Here is a 19,518-nt window from a genome sequence, read left to right as displayed (position 1 = left end):
TGTTCTAGTAGTGTAGTAGTAGTGTCGGCGTTGTTGTGTAGTTTAGGAGCTCTTCTGGAGCGACGTGAAGGACATAGTGACGTGATGTAGTAGTGTAGTAGTAGTGTTGGCGTTGTTGTGTAGTTTAGGAGCTGTTCTGGAGCGACGTGAAGGACGTAGTGACGTGATGTAGTAGTGTTGTAGTAGTGTCAGCGTTGTTGTGTAGTTTAGGAGCTGTTCTGGAGCGACGTGATGGACGTAGTGATGTGATGTAGTAGTGTTGTAGTAGTGTTGGCGTTGTTGTGTAGTTTAGGAGCTGTTCTGGAGTGACGTGATGGACGCAGTGACATGATGTAGTAGTGTAGTAGTGTTCTAGTAGTGTAGTAGTAGTGTCGGCGTTGTTGTGTAGTTTAGGAGCTCTTCTGAAGTGACATGATGGACGTAGTGATGTGTTGTAGTAGTGTAGTAGTAGTGTTGGTGTTGTTGTGTAGTTTAGGAGCTGTTCTGGAGCGACATGATGGACGTAGTGACATGATGTAGTAGTGTTGTAGTAGTGTCGGCGTTGTTGTGTAGTTTAGGAGCTGTTCTGGAGCGACGTGATGGACGTAGTGACGTGATGTAGTAGTGTAGTAGTAGTGTCGGCGTTGTTGTGTAGTTTAGGAGCTGTTCTGGAGCGACGTGATGGACGTAGTGATGTGATGTGTTAGTGTAGTAGTAGTGTCGGCGTTGTTGTGTAGTTTAGGAGCTGTTCTGGAGCGACGTGATGGACGTAGTGATGTGATGTGTTAGTGTAGTAGTAGTGTTGGCGTTGTTGTGTAGTTTAGGAGCTGTTCTGGAGCGACATGATGGACGTAGTGACATGATGTAGTAGTGTTGTAGTAGTGTCGGTGTTGTTGTGTAGTTTAGGAGCTGTTCTGGAGTGACGTGATGGACGCAGTGACATGATGTAGTAGTGTAGTAGTGTTCTAGTAGTGTAGTAGTAGTGTCGGCGTTGTTGTGTAGTTTAAGAGCTGTTCTGGAGCGACGTGATGTAGTAGTGTTGTAGTAGTGTAGTAGTAGTGTTGGCGTTGTTGTGTAGTTTAGGAGCTGTTCTGGAGCGACATGATGGACGTAGTGACATGATGTAGTAGTGTTGTAGTAGTGTCTGCGTTGTTGTGTAGTTTAGGAGCTGTTCTGGAGCGACGTGATTGACGTAGTGATGTGATGTAGTAGTGTTGTAGTAGTGTAGTAGTAGTGTTGGCGTTGTTGTGTAGTTTAGGAGCTCTTCTGGAGCGACGTGATGGACATAGTGATGTGATGTAGTAGTGTTGTAGTAGTGTAGTAGTAGTGTTGCCGTTGTTGTGTAGTTTAGGAGCTGTTCTGGAGCGACATGATGGACGTAGTGACATGATGTAGTAGTGTTGTAGTAGTGTCTGCGTTGTTGTGTAGTTTAGGAGCTGTTCTGGAGCGACGTGATTGACGTAGTGATGTGATGTAGTAGTGTTGTAGTAGTGTAGTAGTAGTGTTGGCGTTGTTGTGTAGTTTAGGAGCTGTTCTGGAGTGACGTGATGGACGCAGTGACATGATGTAGTAGTGTAGTAGTGTTCTAGTAGTGTAGTAGTAGTGTCGGCGTTGTTGTGTAGTTTAGGAGTTGTTCTGGAGTGACCACCTTCGTCCCGTCCCGGCGGCGCGCTCCCGCGGCTGGCGGCCAGGCGCGCTCCCGGCGCTGCCCTGTTTGTTTGTGTGGAGGCTGAAAATGGCGGCGGCGAGAGAGCAGCGCCACTGCGTTAACGCTTCTGGGAGACCCGCGGCCCCTCTCCGCACGACCCGGCCGGCGCGGAGCTAAGCGCGGGGCGGCGGTCGTCGTCGTCGTCCGTCCGTCCGTCCGCGGCGCGGCGTTATGCGCCGGATACGCGCTGTTGTTTTTCTGCACGGAGCTCCACGGCTAGCCCCCTCGGCCCGGACCGCAGCGAACAGCGGCCGCCACTGAGGGACTCCCCGCGGGCCCGTCGGCTGGTGATACTACCCCGCGTCAGCCAGCCAGCCAGCCAGCCGCCCGGACCGAGCTGTAACGGGTGAGTCGCCCACAACACCGACACGCAGCTCGGCCGCTCCGGCTCCTCTGTTTACATGCATTACCGGCGATTATCGGTGCTTCGGTAGCCTGCCATGCAGAACGTACCGCGCCGGGAGTCGCCGTTAAGATCAGTAATATTAGTAATATTAGTAGTAGTAGTGTAATAGTAGTGTAATAGTGTAGTAATGTCGGCGTTGTTGTGTCACGTGACCGCGCGCCGTCGTTTGTGTTTTGCCGTGAAGCTGCAGCGCAGAAGGCGTCGCCCTTTATATCGGTATAATCAATAATATTAGTAGTAGTAGTGTAATAGTGTAGTAGTGTCGACGTTGTTGTGTCACGTGACCGCGCGCCGCCGTTAATATCAGTAATATTATTATTAGTAGTAGTGTAGTAGTGTCGGCGTTGTTGTGTTGTGGAGTTTTGCCATGAAGCTGCCGCGCAGGCGCAGTGGCTCGGCGCGCCGGGAGGCGTGAGGCTTGTTTGCTTGTTTTGTACTTGAAGAGCTGTTCTAGAGCGACGTGATGGACGTAGTGACGTGACGTAGTAGTGTAGTAGTGTCAGCGTTGTTGTGTTGTTGAGGAGCTGTTCTGGAGCGACGTGATGGACGTAGAGACGTGATGTAGTAGTGTAGTAGTAGTGTCGGCGTTGTCGAGTTGTGCTGTGAAGCTGTTTTTTACTTGAGCTGATCTGGAGTGACGTGATGGACGTAGTGACGTGATGTAGTAGTGTTGTAGTAGTGTAGGCATGGGTAGTAGTGTAGTAGTAGTGTATTAGTGTCAGTGTTGTTGTGTAGTTGTGGAGCTGTTCTGGAGTGACGTGATGTAGTAGTGTCGGCATGGGTAGGAGTGTTGTAGTAGTGTTGGTGTTTTTGAGTTTTGTAGTTGTAGTTTCGGCATTGTTGAGTTTTGTAGTAGTAGTTTAGTAGTAGTGTAGTAGTAGTGTTGGCGTGGGTAGTAGTGTAGTAGTAGTGTCGGCGTTGTTGAGTTTTGTAGTAGAAGTGTAGTAGTTGGGTCGGTGTGGGTAGTAGTAGTGTAGTAGTGTTGGAGTTGTTGAGTTTTGTAGTAGTAGTGTAGTAGTAGTGTCTGCGTGGGTAGTAGTGTAGTAGTAGTGTCGGCATGGGTAGTAGTGTACTAGTAGTGTTGGTGTGGGTAGTAGTGTAGTAGTAGTGTTGGAGTTGTTGAGTTTTGTAGTAGTAGTGTAGTAGTGGTGTCGGCGTGGGTTGTAGTGTAGTAGTAGTGTCGGCGTTATTGAGTTTTGTGGTAGTGTAGTAGTAGTGTAGTAGTGTCCGCGTTGTTGAGTTTTGTAGTAGTAGTGTCGGCATGGGTAGTAGTGTAGTAGTGGTGTTGGCGTGGGTAGTAGTGTAATAGTAGTGTCGGTGTGGGTAGTAGTGTAGTAGTGGTGTCGCCGTTGTTGAGTTTTGTAGTAGTAGTGTAGTAGTAGTGTTGGCATGGGTAGTAGTGTAGTAGTAGTGTCGGTGTGGGTAGTAGTGTAATAGTAGTGTAGTAGTGTCGGAGTTGTTGAGTTTTGTAGTAGTAGTAGTGTAGTAGTGTCGGCGTGGGTTGTAGTGTAGTAGTAGTGTCGGCGTTATTGAGTTTTGTGGTAGTGTAGTAGTAGTGTAGTAGTGTCGGCGTTGTTGAGTTTTGTAGTAGTAGTGTCGGCATGGGTAGTAGTGTAGTAGTGGTGTTGGCGTGGGTAGTAGTGTAATAGTAGTGTAATAGTAGTGTCGGTGTGGGTAGTAGTGTAGTAGTGGTGTCGCCGTTGTTGAGTTTTGTAGTAGTAGTGTAGTAGTAGTGTTGGCATGGGTTGTAGTGTAGTAGTAGTGTCAGTGTGGGTAGTAGTGTAATAGTAGTGTAGTAGTGTCGGAGTTGTTGAGTTGTGTAGTAGTGTCGGCGTGGGTAGTAGTGTAGTAGTAGTGTATTAGTGTTGGAGTTGTTGAGTTTTGTAGTAGTAGTGCAGTAGTGGTGTCGGCATGGGTTGTAGTGTAGTAGTAGTGTCAGCGTTATTGAGTTTTGTGGTAGTGTAGTAGTAGTGTAGTAGTGTCGGCATTGTTGAGTTTTGTAGTAGTAGTGTCGGCATGGGTAGTAGTGTAGTAGTAGTGTCGGCGTGGGTAGTAGTGTAGTAGTAGTGTCGGAGTTGTTGAGTTTTGTAGTAGTAGTAGTGTAGTAGTGTCGGCGTGGGTTGTAGTGTAGTAGTAGTGTCGGCGTTATTGAGTTTTGTGGTAGTGTAGTAGTAGTGTAGTAGTGTCGGCGTTGTTGAGTTTTGTATTAGTAGTGTCGGCATGGGTAGTAGTGTAGTAGTAGTGTCGGCGTTGTTGAGTTTTGTAGTAGTAGTGTCGGCATGGGTAGTAGTGTAGTAGTAGTGTCGGCGTGGGTAGTAGTGTAGTAGTAGTGTCGACGTTGAGTTTTGTAGTAGTAGTGTCGGCATGGGTAGTAGTGTAGTAGTAGTGTCGGCGTGGGTAGTAGTGTAGTAGTAGTGTCGGCGTTGTTGAGTTTTGTGGTAGTAGTAGTGTAGTAGTGTCGGCGTTGTTGAGTTTTGTGGTAGTAGTAGTGTAGTAGTGTCGACGTTGTTGAGTTTTGTAGTAGTAGTGTAGTAGTAGTGTCGACGTTGTTGAGTTTTGTAGTAGTAGTGTAGTAGTTGTGTCGACGTTGTTGAGTTTTGTAGTAGTAGTGTAGTAGTAGTGTCGGCGTGGGTAGTAGTGTAGTAGTAGTGTCGGCGTTGTTGAGTTTTGTGGTAGTGTAGTAGTAGTGTCGACGTTGTTGAGTTTTGTAGTAGTAGTGTCGGCGTGGGTAGTAGTGTAGTAGTAGTGTCGACGTTGTTGAGTTTTGTGGTAGTAGTAGTGTAGTAGTGTTGACGTTGTTGAGTTTTGTATTAGTGTAGTAGTAGTGTTGGCGTTATTGAGTTTTGTGGTAGTGTAGTAGTAGTGTAGTAGTGTCGCCGTTGTTGAGTTTTGTATTAGTAGTGTCGACGTGGGTAGTAGTGTAGTAGTAGTGTCGACGTTGTTGAGTTTTGTAGTAGTGTAGTAGTAGTGTTGGCGTTATTGAGTTTTGTGGTAGTGTAGTAGTAGTGTAGTAGTGTCGCCGTTGTTGAGTTTTGTATTAGTAGTGTCGACGTGGGTAGTAGTGTAGTAGTAGTGTCGACGTTGTTGAGTTTTGTAGTAGTAGTGTCGGCGTGGGTAGTAGTGTAGTAGTAGTGTCGGCGTTGTTGAGTTTTGTGGTAGTGTAGTAGTTGTGTCGACGTTGTTGAGTTTTGTAGTAGTAGTGTAGTAGTAGTGTCGGCGTGGGTAGTAGTGTAGTAGTAGTGTCGGCGTTGTTGAGTTTTGTGGTAGTGTAGTAGTAGTGTCGACGTTGTTGAGTTTTGTAGTAGTAGTGTCGGCGTGGGTAGTAGTGTAGTAGTAGTGTCAACGTTGTTGAGTTTTGTGGTAGTAGTAGTGTAGTAGTGTCGACGTTGTTGAGTTTTGTATTAGTGTAGTAGTAGTGTTGGCGTTATTGAGTTCTGTGGTAGTGTAGTAGTAGTGTAGTAGTGTTGCCGTTGTTGAGTTTTGTATTAGTAGTGTCGGCGTGGGTAGTAGTGTAGTAGTAGTGTCGACGTTGTTGAGTTTTGTAGTAGTAGTGTCGGCGTGGGTAGAAGTGTAGTAGTAGTGTAGTAGTGGTGTCGGCGTGGGTAGTAGTGTAGTAGTGGTGTCGGTGTGGGTAGTAGTGTAGTAGTAGTGTCGACGTTGTTGAGTTTTGTAGTAGTAGTGTCGGCGTGGGTAGAAGTGTAGTAGTAGTGTAGTAGTGGTGTCGGCGTGGGTAGTAGTGTAGTAGTGGTGTCGGTGTGGGTAGTAGTGTAGTAGTAGTGTCGACGTTGTTGAGTTTTGTAGTAGTAGTGTCGGCGTGGGTAGTAGTGTAGTAGTAGTGTAGTAGTAGTGTAGTAGTGGTGTCGGTGTGGGTAGTAGTGTAGTAGTGTCGACATTGTTGAGTTTTGTAGTAGTAGTGTCGGCGTGGGTAGTAGTGTAGTAGTTGTGTCGACGTTGTTGAGTTTTGTGGTAGTGTAGTAGTAGTGTCGACGTTGTTGAGTTTTGTAGTAGTAGTGTCGGCGTGGGTAGAAGTGTAGTAGTAGTGTAGTAGTGGTGTCGGTGTGGGTAGTAGTGTAGTAGTAGTGTCGACGTTGTTGAGTTTTGTAGTAGTAGTGTCGGCGTGGGTAGAAGTGTAGTAGTAGTGTAGTAGTGGTGTCGGTGTGGGTAGTAGTGTAGTAGTAGTGTCGACGTTGTTGAGTTTTGTAGTAGTAGTGTCGGCATGGGTAGTAGTGTAGTAGTAGTGTCGGCGTAGGTAGTAGTGTAGTAGTAGTGTCGACGTTGTTGAGTTTTGTGGTAGTAGTAGTGTAGTAGTAGTGTCGACGTTGTTGAGTTTTGTAGTAGTAGTGTCGGCGTGGGTAGTAGTGTAGTAGTAGTGTCGGCGTAGGTAGTAGTGTAGTAGTAGTGTCGATGTTGTTGAGTTTGTAGTAGTAGTGTCGGCGTGGGTAGTAGTGTAGTAGTAGTGTCGGCGTAGGTAGTAGTGTAGTAGTAGTGTCGACGTTGTTGAGTTTGTGGTAGTGTAGTAGTAGTGTCGACGTTGTTGAGTTTTGTAGTAGTAGTGTCGGCGTGGGTAGTAGTGTAGTAGTAGTGTCGGCGTAGGTAGTAGTGTAGTAGTAGTGTCGACGTTGTTGAGTTTTGTAGTAGTAGTGTCGGCGTGGGTAGTAGTGTAGTAGTAGTGTCGGCGTAGGTAGTAGTGTAGTAGTAGTGTCGACGTTGTTGAGTTTTGTGGTAGTGTAGTAGTAGTGTCGACGTTGTTGAGTTTTGTAGTAGTAGTGTCGGCGTGGGTAGAAGTGTAGTAGTAGTGTAGTAGTGGTGTCGGTGTGGGTAGTAGTGTAGTAGTAGTGTCGACGTTGTTGAGTTTTGTAGTAGTAGTGTCGGCATGGGTAGTAGTGTAGTAGTAGTGTCGGCGTAGGTAGTAGTGTAGTAGTAGTGTCGACGTTGTTGAGTTTTGTGGTAGTAGTAGTGTAGTAGTAGTGTCGACGTTGTTGAGTTTTGTAGTAGTAGTGTCGGCGTAGGTAGTAGTGTAGTAGTAGTGTCGACGTTGTTGAGTTTTGTAGTAGTAGTGTCGGCGTGGGTAGTAGTGTAGTAGTAGTGTCGGCGTAGGTAGTAGTGTAGTAGTAGTGTCGACGTTGTTGAGTTTTGTAGTAGTAGTGTCGGCGTGGGTAGTAGTGTAGTAGTAGTGTCGACGTGGGTAGTAGTGTAGTAGTAGTGTCGACGTTGTTGAGTTTTGTGGTAGTAGTAGTGTAGTAGTAGTGTCGACGTTGTTGAGTTTTGTAGTAGTAGTGTCGGCGTGGGTAGTAGTGTAGTAGTAGTGTCGGCGTAGGTAGTAGTGTAGTAGTAGTGTCGACGTTGTTGAGTTTTGTGGTAGTGTAGTAGTAGTGTCGAGGTTGTTGAGTTTTGTAGTAGTAGTGTCGGCGTTGTTGAGTTTTGTGGTAGTAGTAGTGTAGTAGTAGTGTCGACGTTGTTGAGTTTTGTAGTAGTAGTGTCGGCGTAGGTAGTAGTGTAGTAGTAGTGTCGACGTTGTTGAGTTTTGTAGTAGTAGTGTCGGCGTGGGTAGTAGTGTAGTAGTAGTGTCGGCGTAGGTAGTAGTGTAGTAGTAGTGTCGACGTTGTTGAGTTTTGTAGTAGTAGTGTCGGCGTGGGTAGTAGTGTAGTAGTAGTGTCGACGTGGGTAGTAGTGTAGTAGTAGTGTCGACGTTGTTGAGTTTTGTGGTAGTAGTAGTGTAGTAGTAGTGTCGACGTTGTTGAGTTTTGTAGTAGTAGTGTCGGCGTGGGTAGTAGTGTAGTAGTAGTGTCGGCGTAGGTAGTAGTGTAGTAGTAGTGTCGACGTTGTTGAGTTTTGTGGTAGTAGTAGTGTAGTAGTAGTGTCGACGTTGTTGAGTTTTGTAGTAGTAGTGTCGGCGTGGGTAGTAGTGTAGTAGTAGTGTCGGCGTAGGTAGTAGTGTAGTAGTAGTGTCGACGTTGTTGAGTTTTGTAGTAGTAGTGTCGGCGTGGGTAGTAGTGTAGTAGTAGTGTCGGCGTAGGTAGTAGTGTAGTAGTAGTGTCGATGTTGTTGAGTTTTGTAGTAGTAGTGTCGGCGTGGGTAGTAGTGTAGTAGTAGTGTCGGCGTAGGTAGTAGTGTAGTAGTAGTGTCGACGTTGTTGAGTTTTGTGGTAGTGTAGTAGTAGTGTCGAGGTTGTTGAGTTTTGTAGTAGTAGTGTCGGCGTGGGTAGTAGTAGTGTAGTAGTAGTGTAGTAGTTGTGTAATGGACGTGATTGACGTGTAGGGTGAATATAGTGCTTGACTCCGGCTGTGAATGCGTGTGTGAGAGCCGCCGTGTTGGTAACGGAGTCCTCGGTCTCCGGTTTTCAGCTTGACGCGGTGTCTTCGGCGCCTGTTTGTCTGCGCTGACGCGTGTTGTTGCGTGACGCGTCTGTCCGCATGTGAACAGTGTCCTGCGTGGGACGAGTTCGCGCCGACGTGCCACCTTCGGCATGCCGGCACGGTGGTGGCCTCGATGTCCCCGGGCGGCGAGGGGAGGGAATCCCGGCACGGCGGTTCTGGACGTTGTGTTGTTGGCGGTTTATTTGACGGATACGTGTCAGGTGGGCGCGTCCCCTGACGCTCCGCGGTGGGACGGACCGACCGGGCCGCCGGGGTATTTGTAGCCGCAGCGGTCAGCGTGCAGCAATGTGGCCGCGGCGGGGGCGGGGCCCCGGCGAGCTGACCTACATTCTGCGTCTCCCCGTGTGAATGGAGGGGCGGGGGGCCGGACTGCGGGAAAGATGGATTCGTGGGTAACCAGAGCCCCCGTGTCCCGTTTCTCCGACCAGGTTTACCAGGAAGTCGAGCTGCCTGGCTTTTCCGCCCCAGAGCATGCTGGGAATTGGGGGGTAGCTGGCCCCCCTCTTGCCTTCGCCCTTGTTGCTTTGAACAGAAAGCACCTCTGAAGGCATGACTGGTACACAGGCCCGCGTTCGTTACCCTCCGACCGTAACGTCCCGGCACGCTTCTCTTTCCAGAGGTGAGTCGCTCCAGAACGGTTCCGGGTTCCGGACCGTAGACGCCCGTCATCTCACGGTCATTTATTGGCCTTTTATATCTGCAGTTGTATTAATTCCATTTGTGATGACATGCATCAGAAGACTGGAACCTAGTAATGATTTTAACAATATAGAATAAATACATTTAATTAATTGAAATAAATAAATAAATAAACAATCAAACAGGGTGCTAGTAGCCTAGCGGGACTGTCCCTGTCACTACTGACTGTAGGTCGCTCTGGATAAGGGCGTCTGGTAAATGCTGTAAATGTAAATGTAATCACCTCCTGTATGTAATGTATAGGACGCTTCATCGGGAGCTTGTTGGAAATGACCGCAGTAGCGTATCCGTGCTGATGTGACTGGATGTTCTTGTGTTCCGCACAGCGTCAGCCGTGGTGGGCGTGGTTGCCCGTGTGATTTTAAAAAAAAAAAATTTTTTTTTTTATATATATATATTTTTTTTGGTTATTTCGGGGTTAATAAAGGTTTTTCTCATATTAAGTCTTCGTTGATAATACCTTGATTCAGTGCTAAATACACGGTTCCTGTCCTGCTTTCTTGTGTAGTGTAGAGTCGTTGTAACCCGTGTTTTGTTACCGCTCTGTCGTGCCGTTTCTGGTGCGGCCATCGTCTGGCGTGGTGATGTCAATATGACCATGCAAACGTCTGCCGCGCACGTGAAAAACAGGCTCAGAAATGTTCGATATCTGTGAGATGTGGGATGATGAGCGGAGAGCGTGACGAGAGGAGGCGGCGTCACTTCTCATGTGTCCTCGCTCATCGTTGCATTGCGCACCTGTAAATAGTGATTTCTTCCGGAAAAAAACATGATGGACGAACGCTTTCTATGCTTGCGAGTTGTTTACCCACAGATCGTCCTAGAGAAGCAAATAAAGGATTTCAAAGATTGATTTGCATAAGAGCGACTGCGAAATACTGTTAACGTAAAGAATGAAAACCTCCACACATCCTGGTCCTTTACATTTGTTGACGTTAAGCACCTTAATAAACGAATGGTCAATTAACATATCCAATAAATCTCATTGAGGAGCTATGTAGGACTTATTATTATATCATATCCAACCCTGCACTGACACCATTTGCAGGCTCACTCTACCCTGGAAGGGGGTCCCTCTCTCTATCACTCCTTCCCAACGTTTCTTCCTCTCTTTTTTCTCTCTCCTAGAGTTTTTTTGTGTGGAGTTTTTCCTTGTGTGCAGAAGGGTCAAGTGTGGGGGGTGTCAACTGTAGGGCCTGTCAAAGCCCATTGAGACATACTGTATGTGATTTTGGGCTAAATAAGAAATAAATGTCGTTGTTGTTGTTGTAGAAGGTTCTAGCACGTTTCCTTCTAAATCTTGTACATTTCCAACTAGACTACATTTGTCAATCTGCCACTCGTCTCTCGTGTTTTCCCTGGACCTTCACCATCAGGGTCACATAGAAAAAGGCGCTTTATGTTGCCGGAGATCCGCTTCTTTTCACGTTGGCCGTGCGCTGATCTCCACAATGCATTTCACCGCTATTCACTTCCTGTGTCGTCGCTGTAGGGGCGAGGGCCAGCTCGACAGAGCCCACGCTTCGCCTCGTGCTGTCCATCATTAGGACATTGGGACGAGGTGACAAGGTTAGCATGGACATTATTTCTAAAGCCCAGCTGCAGTGTCCTTGACTTGGAGACGTTGTATATCTGGAAGGACTATGTGCCAGGAGAACATTTGTGAAGAACGGCAGTCATTATTACTGTGGGGCCGTGCCCGCGGCGCCACTCTGGGATAAAGGAGTATCGGCGAATGTAGGCGTGGTCGCGCTCCTCCGATTGTTCTGCCAGATCTTCAGGTGCCGGGGCTGCGTGCTCAGAGGAAAAACTGGTTTCCAACTCGTGCCACCCATCGGCTCGTGGCATTGTGTCCCGGTGTCCCTTCTCCCGCCTTCTCTGGCGTCAGGCGCACCCCGGGACTGTCGGCGGCCGTAGTTCGTTGCCGTTTGTGCTCCTCAGGTCCCCGTAACGCCGGCGGCGGAGGACGAATGTTGGGTTTGACTTTCTCTCTCTTCCTTTTTTTCTTCTTGCCCGTCGCCAGCCGGCGTTCGTCCTTTGCCTGGCCGTCCCTCCCCCCCCCGTCACCGGGATGGTGCTGCCCGAAGAGGAGGGCGTGGCTTTGTAGCCGGAGCAGAGGACCACCCCCGCTGCAGGCCCTCCATGAGCCGCTCCCTGGAGCCCTAGATCAAGTAAGGTCCCCCGTTATTGCCTTTCGTTTAAGAGGCACCATTAATAACCATTTATAACCATTTATAAAGATATGGTTCTGTTCTGGTGAATTGTGGAAGTTTGCTCCGAGTTACTGTTACCGGTGGGACCCTGGGAGAAGCCGGGTGACTTCTGAGTCCCCTCTAGTGGTGAACCGCAGGGGACACGTGACCACGGGAGTTCGGAAGGTGCATCTGTAACTTAAAACAGCCGGCAACAAAAGAGGCGTTTTCTGTGCCGACGAAAACACAACGTTCTTATCTCGCTGCCGCTGTTTTGTCCTCTTGTCTTTTTTTGGGCGGCTAATGGGCCCTCGCTGTTGCCATGGGAATGCGGAATCTGATAGCATGCCCATAGTATCTTTGTCTTATCATAAATCTGATGCTTCTCATTCGGCAAAGACATTTGAGAGTCGAATCATTGTCGGCCGCAGTCGGATCGGCGGCTTGATTGTGGTTCGAGTTCCGCGAAGCGCCAGTCGGACGTCGCGTGTGTTCTGCCGCAGAGTCGCGGCGGCCGTTCGTCAATATCAACCCGCGTAAGGCCGCGTCCACGTAGCCGGCAATCTGAAACGTCCAGTTTGCGGTTTTTATTTTTCTTACGTGGCTCGTTGAAGACCCTCAACCTGATCCAGTTCACCGTTTTACACGCGACACTTTTGCCACGACAGAACGAGCTGGGGACAAATTCTGACTAGTTATGAATTAAACGTTTGTAGTTTAACTCACGTGAACCGGTCCCCTTGATGAAGGTCCCGTTCCCACACACTGCGTTTCATGGTGCCCACTGCTCACCAAGAGTGACGGTTAAATACAGAGGACACGTTTCACCGTGTGCACCGTGTGCTGCGCTGCAGTGTCTCACAGTGACTGTCACTTTCACTTTCACCAGATTATAAAAGCTACTGAGCTGTCCCGAAGTTGCTTCTGTTTCCGTGTTTGGCTCTATGTGTTCGTGCGGCTTGTCAGACTTGTTGTGGACAATTCAGAAATATTAACCGGCGGACGGGAGTTATAATTAGTCCCCTTTATTTTTAAGCGCGCTCTCGCTCTGGAACGGGGCTTTGAAAAGTCGTACCTGAGTCCCTTCCTGCGCGTCACACCTGCCTTGCATGCCTTTGTGGTTTATTCAGCTACACTTTTGACCCCCCCGGCGCTCAAAAGCAAAACAAAGAGAACGTGGCGGCTGTGCCAGTTAAAGCGGACCGTTCTGGAAGCCGGCCAGTAAGCGCTCCCGCCAGGAACGTTCTCACCACTGCTCTGTCCAGCACGTCAGCGGAAGGTCCTCCACCTGAAGAGTCCGTCCCCATTGTTCCGTCAGTGTATCAGCGTTACATCGCGGTACGTTCCCGCCCGTGAATTATTGGGCTTTTTATTAGTGTTTGTCGGGGGCAAATCAAGCAACTTAACTTTCTCTCTTTCGGTCAGAAGGGGACATCACAGTTTATCGCCTTCCTCTTGGAGGCCCTTGAGAACCTTTTCATTAGAACTTGAGTAGGTTGAATGATTTCTGACATGTTCCTTCTGAAGCGAGTTGCCATTTCAAGTCCTCGATGGGCTTCCAGTCTCGTTTTAAGAGACCCAGTTAGTTTCCCCCAAATCGTGTGTGTGTGTGTGTGTGTTCTCCAGAAGTTGGTGTGCTAATGGAACCTCTGCACACACCTCTGTCCTCCTGACTCGGTCTTGATGACCAGCACAACATGCGTAAGAAGAAAACACACACCTCAAGCCTGATGCTCCATGTTGTTTCGTGTTGTTTTGTGTTGTCAAATCTTTGTTTGCGGTTCCCGGCTGTGTGTGGTGTGTGATTTTGAGTTTTTTTTTTTTTTTTTTTTTGCAGTTTGCAAAAGGGCCACATTGTTAAGAATTATGCATAAAAGAACCAGTAATCATTATTAATTTAATTGCATTAATGTGCATCAGTGTTCACTTCCACTATGTTCGGGCGCTCATTTTGTGAGCAGAAATCTACGTAAGATCGTTAGACGTAATGAGGTTGGTGCTTTGGCTGTTAATTGTCACCACACCCATTACCTGTTTCATTTTAATTAGTAGCTTTAGTATATGTGTCCTCATATGAATGTTATTTGTCGTACTTCCAGTATTCCAGAATTTTCTCCGCTGCCTTTATTGAAGCCGTTTCAGGCCGGTACGCGTTTTTGTCCGCGATCAATAAAGCTATTCATCTGTTGTACTTTATTCACTTAGCCCAGATGATGTTAGGATCCCGTCGACTGTGTTACCGTATTTATGGCCGCAGGGGTTAGGAATCGGAACGCAGGTAAACATATCCGCGCTGCTGTACGCTGACTGTACGTTGACCACCGACTAATTCACGGCTCGCAGGCGCAGAGGAAGGGCCCGGCACTGCCGTAAACGCCGAGCGCGTTTCGCGTCTGGAGTAACAGTCAGTTCGGAGGGCGATTATTCTGGACTACGTGAGAAATAAAGCTAATTAACGGAACGCGCCGCATTAAGCGGCGGTGGGCTTTTCCCTCGTGGGTTACGGTGGATTACAGATTAACTGGCTAATTCTCCTGGCACCACAATCACAATGTACCGGTGTTTTTGGAACGAGGGAAACGTTTTGAACGCGTTATGAAGCGTTATGCAGACGCAGTGATGAATATAATATGCTGAGTTTCCCGGCCAGAGGTGAGAAAAAGGTCACACGAAGGCAGTGGTGTTGCAGTGATTTGCTTCTAGCCAAACTTACCAGAAAAATGGTGCTGAAGTATTAGAAAGGCATGTTTTTATTTCGTTTTTTTGCACAATTTTTTTGCACTGAACATATCATAAAAGTTGAGGTGTATGAATAAGTGCATGTTTGTTATGTGTGTGTGTTTATGCACATTTTTTGCTTGTGTATGAATAAGGGCATGTTTGTTATGTGTATGTGTTTATGCACATTTTTTGCTTGTGTATGAATAAGTGCATGTTTGTTATATGTGTGTGTGTTTATGCACATTTTTTGCTTGTGTATGAATAAGTGCATGTTTGTTATATGTGTGTGTGCATTTATGCACATTTTTTGCTTGTGTATGAATAAGTGCATGTTTGTTATGTGTGTGTGTTTATGCACATTTTTTGCTTGTGTATGAATAAGTGCACGTTTGTTATGTGTGTGTGTGTGTATTTATGCACATTTTTTGCTTGTGTATGAATAAGTGCACGTTTGTTATGTGTGTGTGTGTGTATTTATGCACATTTTTTGCTTGTGTATGAATAAGTGCATGTTTGTTATATGTGTGTGTGTATTTATGCACATTTTTTGCTTGTGTATGAATAAGTGCACGTTTGTTATATGTGTGTGTGTTTATGCACATTTTTTGCTTGTGTATGAATAAGTGCATGTTTGTTATGTGTGTGTGTGTTTATGCACATTTTTTGCTTGTGTATGAATTAGTGCATGTTTTTGTGTGTGTATTTATGCACATTTTTTGGTTGTGTATGAATAAGTGCACGTTTGTTATATGTGTGTGTGTTTATGCACATTTTTTGCTTGTGTATGAATAAGTGCATGTTTGTTATGTGTGTGTGTGTTTATGCACATTTTTTGCTTGTGTATGAATTAGTGCATGTTTTTGTGTGTGTATTTATGCACATTTTTTGGTTGTGTATGAATAAGTGCACGTTTGTTATGTGTGTGTGTGTATTTATGCACATTTTTTGCTTGGGTATGAATAAGTGCACGTTCGTTATGTGTGTGTGTGTGTTTATGCTTTATATTTTAACGGCTTCTGCAGAATTCAGTGCGGATGCTCTCGAACTGGCAGTAAAGTGATAATAATTGGTATATTGGTGATATGGGAAAATACCTGGTGGTGAAGTTGTAAGTTCATGTGGGGTAGAAGGCCCAGTTTCTCGTGTGTGTGTGTGTGTGTGTGTGTGTGTGTGTGTGTGTGAATCTGGGAAGATTTCGATGCCTTCACCCCCACCTCCCTCCCTCCCGCCGTGTCCTATATTGCTGTGATGTAGTCAGCAACAGTGACTGAGCAGCTTCTCATGGAGCGAACCATTCCAGCCCGAGCTGGAGGGGGGCCAGGCGCTGCCGTCTTACTTTCATCCCCTCCCGAGGCCGCGCTCGTCCGGCGCGCCGAGCCCCGGCCGCGTTGCGCGATTCGGCCGAGCGGCAGCGCGTACACGCCCCCCCTCGGCCAGAGAGCACGGTGGTCCGGCCCGCTTTCCCTCGCGGCCATACGTTGGTGCGGTCCCTGCGTGCGCGGTGATTAGAGGAGCCTCATGGCAGCCTGTGGAATGGAGAGGCGTTGGGGCCGTCACTAGCGGAGATCTCGGCGCCGCAGCCCGAGGTGTGGCTGGCTAGCGGCGGACCTGCATTCCCAGCAGCCCCATCTCTCCCTCTCTCTCTCTCTCTCTCTCTCTCTCTCTCCTCCTCGCTCTCATTTATTCTGCCGAAGGCCAGGAATCAGCCCTCAGGTGCGTGTGCTCGTGTGTGTGTGTGTGTGTGTGTGTGTGTGTGTCATGTGACTGGCGAGCTGTTTACCTTTTTAAAGTGTGCAGTCACTGTTTGGCCCCGCTCTCGTTCCCCTCTCATTCTTCAGTGTTTGGTTTTGTTTGGGGTCAGAGGGCACGGGATTACGTAACAGGGCACATGCTGCGTGTCTGTGTGTGTGTAGGAATCAGAGGTGTGTATTCAGTATTTGACTCTAAGGGTCATGATTATTGATGGATCATGATTTGGTCCACACATTTTCCTGTTAATGCGAAACATTTACATTTACGGCATTTACCAGAAGCCCTGATCCAGAGGAACTCACAGTCAGTAGTGACAGGGACAGTCCCCCCCTGGACACACTCAGGGTTAAGTGTCTTTCTCAGGGACACGATGGTAGTAAGTGTGGTTTGAACCCGGGTCTTCTGGTTCACAGGCGAGTGTGTGACCCCACTAGGCCACTACCAGCCCCTCGATGAGTTTTGAGTTTGGTCGTAAGAGTAGGATGAAAAATGGGCATCTACACTCACAGTGAGCCGTTATCCTGTATTAATCCAGTCGAGATTAAAGTTATTTTATCAAACGTAACAGACAACAAAGCAGTAAAGTAAATTATTATTATTAGATGGGTTTTAATGTGGACCGCGTGTTTACACTGGTCCACGATTCCGTTTTTTCGGGTGAAATCTGCTTGTGATTTTGGTACACTTTGCAAAAAGTTGATTCACGGTTCATGACTAATATTTCACATTAAAAGCACCATGAATAATGACCATTTTTTCTAATACTACTGCTATTCTCTGTGTGTGGGATATGAAGATTTCTGTAAAATGCTTCAATGTGTATTACAGTAATTGTGCAGATCTTCTAGAACGTCAATTTTTGTCTCATTTATTCCCCGTGGGGGGAAATACTTTGAAAATCAATAAACATATTGAACTAAAAGGGCCGATTAGTCACGCAGCGAGACAAGAGCTTATTAGCATTGATCATTGGTTGGTTTACAGCATTTTTTCTAATCAGAAGCATATCTAATTGCAAATTGTTTATGGTACCAAGGGTTCAGGATCTGGCACTGCAGCGGGAAGGGTTCCGGCGGTTCTGTACCGTGCCGGTCACGTGTGCCGCATGTTTGTCATGTAAACGCGTGAAACGACTGGCCACCCCTCGCCCTACCTGCTCGGCCTCTATCCCGTTTATATAGCCAGCCCCGGGGAGGAGGGGCTGCAGGAGCCGAACAGCCGATTCGGACCGAATCTATTACATCACCGGACATTTCAATACATTTTTCAATACACGACTGAGCGTCTTCTATGGAATGTCGAATTTATCGAGGCCATGGCCGTAAAAAAAACTAACTTTTCCGGTGGCTGCCTGCCTTCATGCGGCCTGATCTTTAGAGGACCTTCTCAGGACTGGAACGCGTGTAGCTAAGAGCCCGAAGGTGACGGTGAAAGACGTGCAGACGAATAAGAATTAGGAAAACGTGGTTTTCTTTGGCGGTATCGCGCTGCACAGATGCTCCGATTAAAACCAGTATAAACCCAGAGGGACATGTACACAGTCATTATTTCAGTTCTTTGCTTTAGAGGACTAATATATAGTAGTAGCCTAGTGGGTAACACACTCGCCTATGAACCAGAAGACCCAGGTTCAAATCCTACTTACTACCATCGTGTCCATTAGCAAGACAGGGGGGACTCTCCAGGGGGGGACTGTCCCTGTAACTACTGATTGTAAGGCGCTCTGGATGGCGCTCTGGGGGAAGTTGTGGCCTAGCGGTTAAGGAAGCGGCCCCGTAATCAGAAGGTTGCCGGTTCGAATCCCGATCCGCCAAGGTGCCACTGAGCAAAGCACCGTCCCCACACACTGTCATGGTGCCCACTGCTCACAAGGGTGATGGTTAAATACAGAGGACAAATTTCACTGTGTGCACCGTGTGCTGTGCTGCTGTGTATCACATGTGACAATCACTTCATTTGTCTTCTTTTTCTTCTTCTTCTTCGATAAGGGCATCTGGTAAATGCTGTAAATGTAAATGTAATGCAATACAAATGCTTTGTATTGGTTGTCAAATCCAAAAGTTTCCATGATCAGATGATCAAAATTGTACGTTTTACATTTCAAATTAGTTTTTGTGATTTTTGTTTTCTTCTTCAGTTCTACATGATCACTATGGCCAAATGAAATCAGTGTTATTTTTTCCTAAATTTTTTTTTTTTTTTTTCCGTTTTAGTCCATGCGTTCCATTGCGTTGGTGTCCGAAAGCTGCTCTGCATCGCATCAGGCGCTAGATCGTGATTGTATTTCTGTGAACTGCAGTACAGTGCATGATATCAGTCCATGACATAATATTTCATCATATCATGGGGATCTCTGGTTCCCACCCCAAATAAGCGGGTTCCACAGATGCAGAGAATACATAAAAATGATCAATATGATCATCGAATGATCATGATGACGTTCTGCTCAGACGGAGGCCGTCGGGGCCAACGCACATGACCTCGTGTCCCATTGGCCGCCTTCCTTTCTTGGCAGTAAGGGACTGGGGGAACGTGAGAAGGCTGCGGGGAAGGCGGCCAGAGGTGCGCCGGTCCCCGGAGACGCTCCCACGCCGTGGCCCCGTGACAGCGCGGCCATGTGTTTTCATTATCATCACTGTTACCGCACTGTTCTTCTGCGGTGGACCTTTCCACCAACCAGGTATCAATCGGATGTCCCCGCTAGTGGACGGTCACTAGAATAATGCGTCAGTTGGCGGTTAGGACCTGAACCAATCCTAAAATCACGACGAGGTGTACAGCCCCGTCCTTATGCCTGGACACAGGACGATAGTGTCAATTTTGGACGTGACGGAGAACCGTGCTGGGTTCAGTCGGAGATTAGGGCCCCGCGAGCTCCCGGGGATTTCTCGCCGCGGCCACAATGGCGGCCTGTTCAGGGCCGGCGGATCAAAGGCATCCGGGCGGGCGGTGGACGCAGCGGCCCTGAATAAAGCCAGTCACCGCGGCCCCCCTCGGGGGGACAGCCACACACACGCCAAAAAGGGACCGGAGCTCCCCGAGGCCCCAGGGCATTGTTACGGAACCCCGAAGTCCAGTTCTCGGACAGGAATGCCTCTGACGGGAAGCGGAGGCGGGCGGGCGGGCTCTGCGGGGACTAGACCACGCCCACAGTCTCCTAATAGCGAAGGAGACGCAGGTGCGGCGCACCGCAGACGCGATCTTGTACTCGCGTTTCGTTATTAAAACAGTTTCACGTGCGTGAAGTGTGCAACGCGCTCGCAGCACGGTGACGCCGACGTGTGTCCTCTGCATTTAAACTGTCCCCCTTGGCGAGGCGTGTGCAGTGTGTGGGGACCTCGGTGGCACCTGCCCGGTTCAGGATTGGCTTCCCCGCCCGCTTGGCCACCACTGCCGATAACACAACTTAAACTAATGAGAGGAAAATAAATATTAATCTATAGTGCGTGTGTGTGTGTGTGTGTGTGTGTGTGTATTCGGCCCATGGTTTGGTTGTTGTCAGGCTGAAGTATCGTCTTGTATAGAGACGTGACGGAGCGGCTGTGTTCTGTTTCCATGGTTACAGCAGAGCAACTGAATGACACCTGTTACTCGGAGAGGCGGCCACGCACACGACCTCCACACAGGGGCATTATGGGACTTTCCGTTGGTGTCGGTCAAGCCCAGGGACCCTTTTCATGTCCT

The 19,518-nt window shown here is 47.9% G+C and overlaps 1 protein-coding gene across 2 annotated transcripts in view; it reads left to right on the top strand.

Moving 5' to 3' along the window:
• The first annotated feature begins 285 nt into the window (after nt 1–285).
• Nucleotides 286–19,518, top strand: part of LOC114803077 (nuclear receptor coactivator 1-like) — a 43,113-nt gene continuing 23,880 nt past the window's right edge. Inside the window, exons 1-2 of one of the 2 annotated variants that reach the window (XM_029002372.1) lie at nt 286–2,033; nt 11,193–11,340. The gene's annotated coding sequence lies outside the window, so the exon portion shown is untranslated. The remainder of the gene's footprint in view (nt 2,034–11,192; nt 11,341–19,518) is intronic. The other variant, XM_029002371.1, reaches the window with a different exon arrangement.

This window comes from Denticeps clupeoides, chromosome 14 (genome assembly GCF_900700375.1).
Source record: "Denticeps clupeoides chromosome 14, fDenClu1.1, whole genome shotgun sequence".
In the NCBI taxonomy this organism is placed as follows: Eukaryota; Metazoa; Chordata; class Actinopteri; order Clupeiformes; family Denticipitidae; genus Denticeps; species Denticeps clupeoides.
This window is presented reverse-complemented; position numbering and strand designations above follow the sequence as displayed.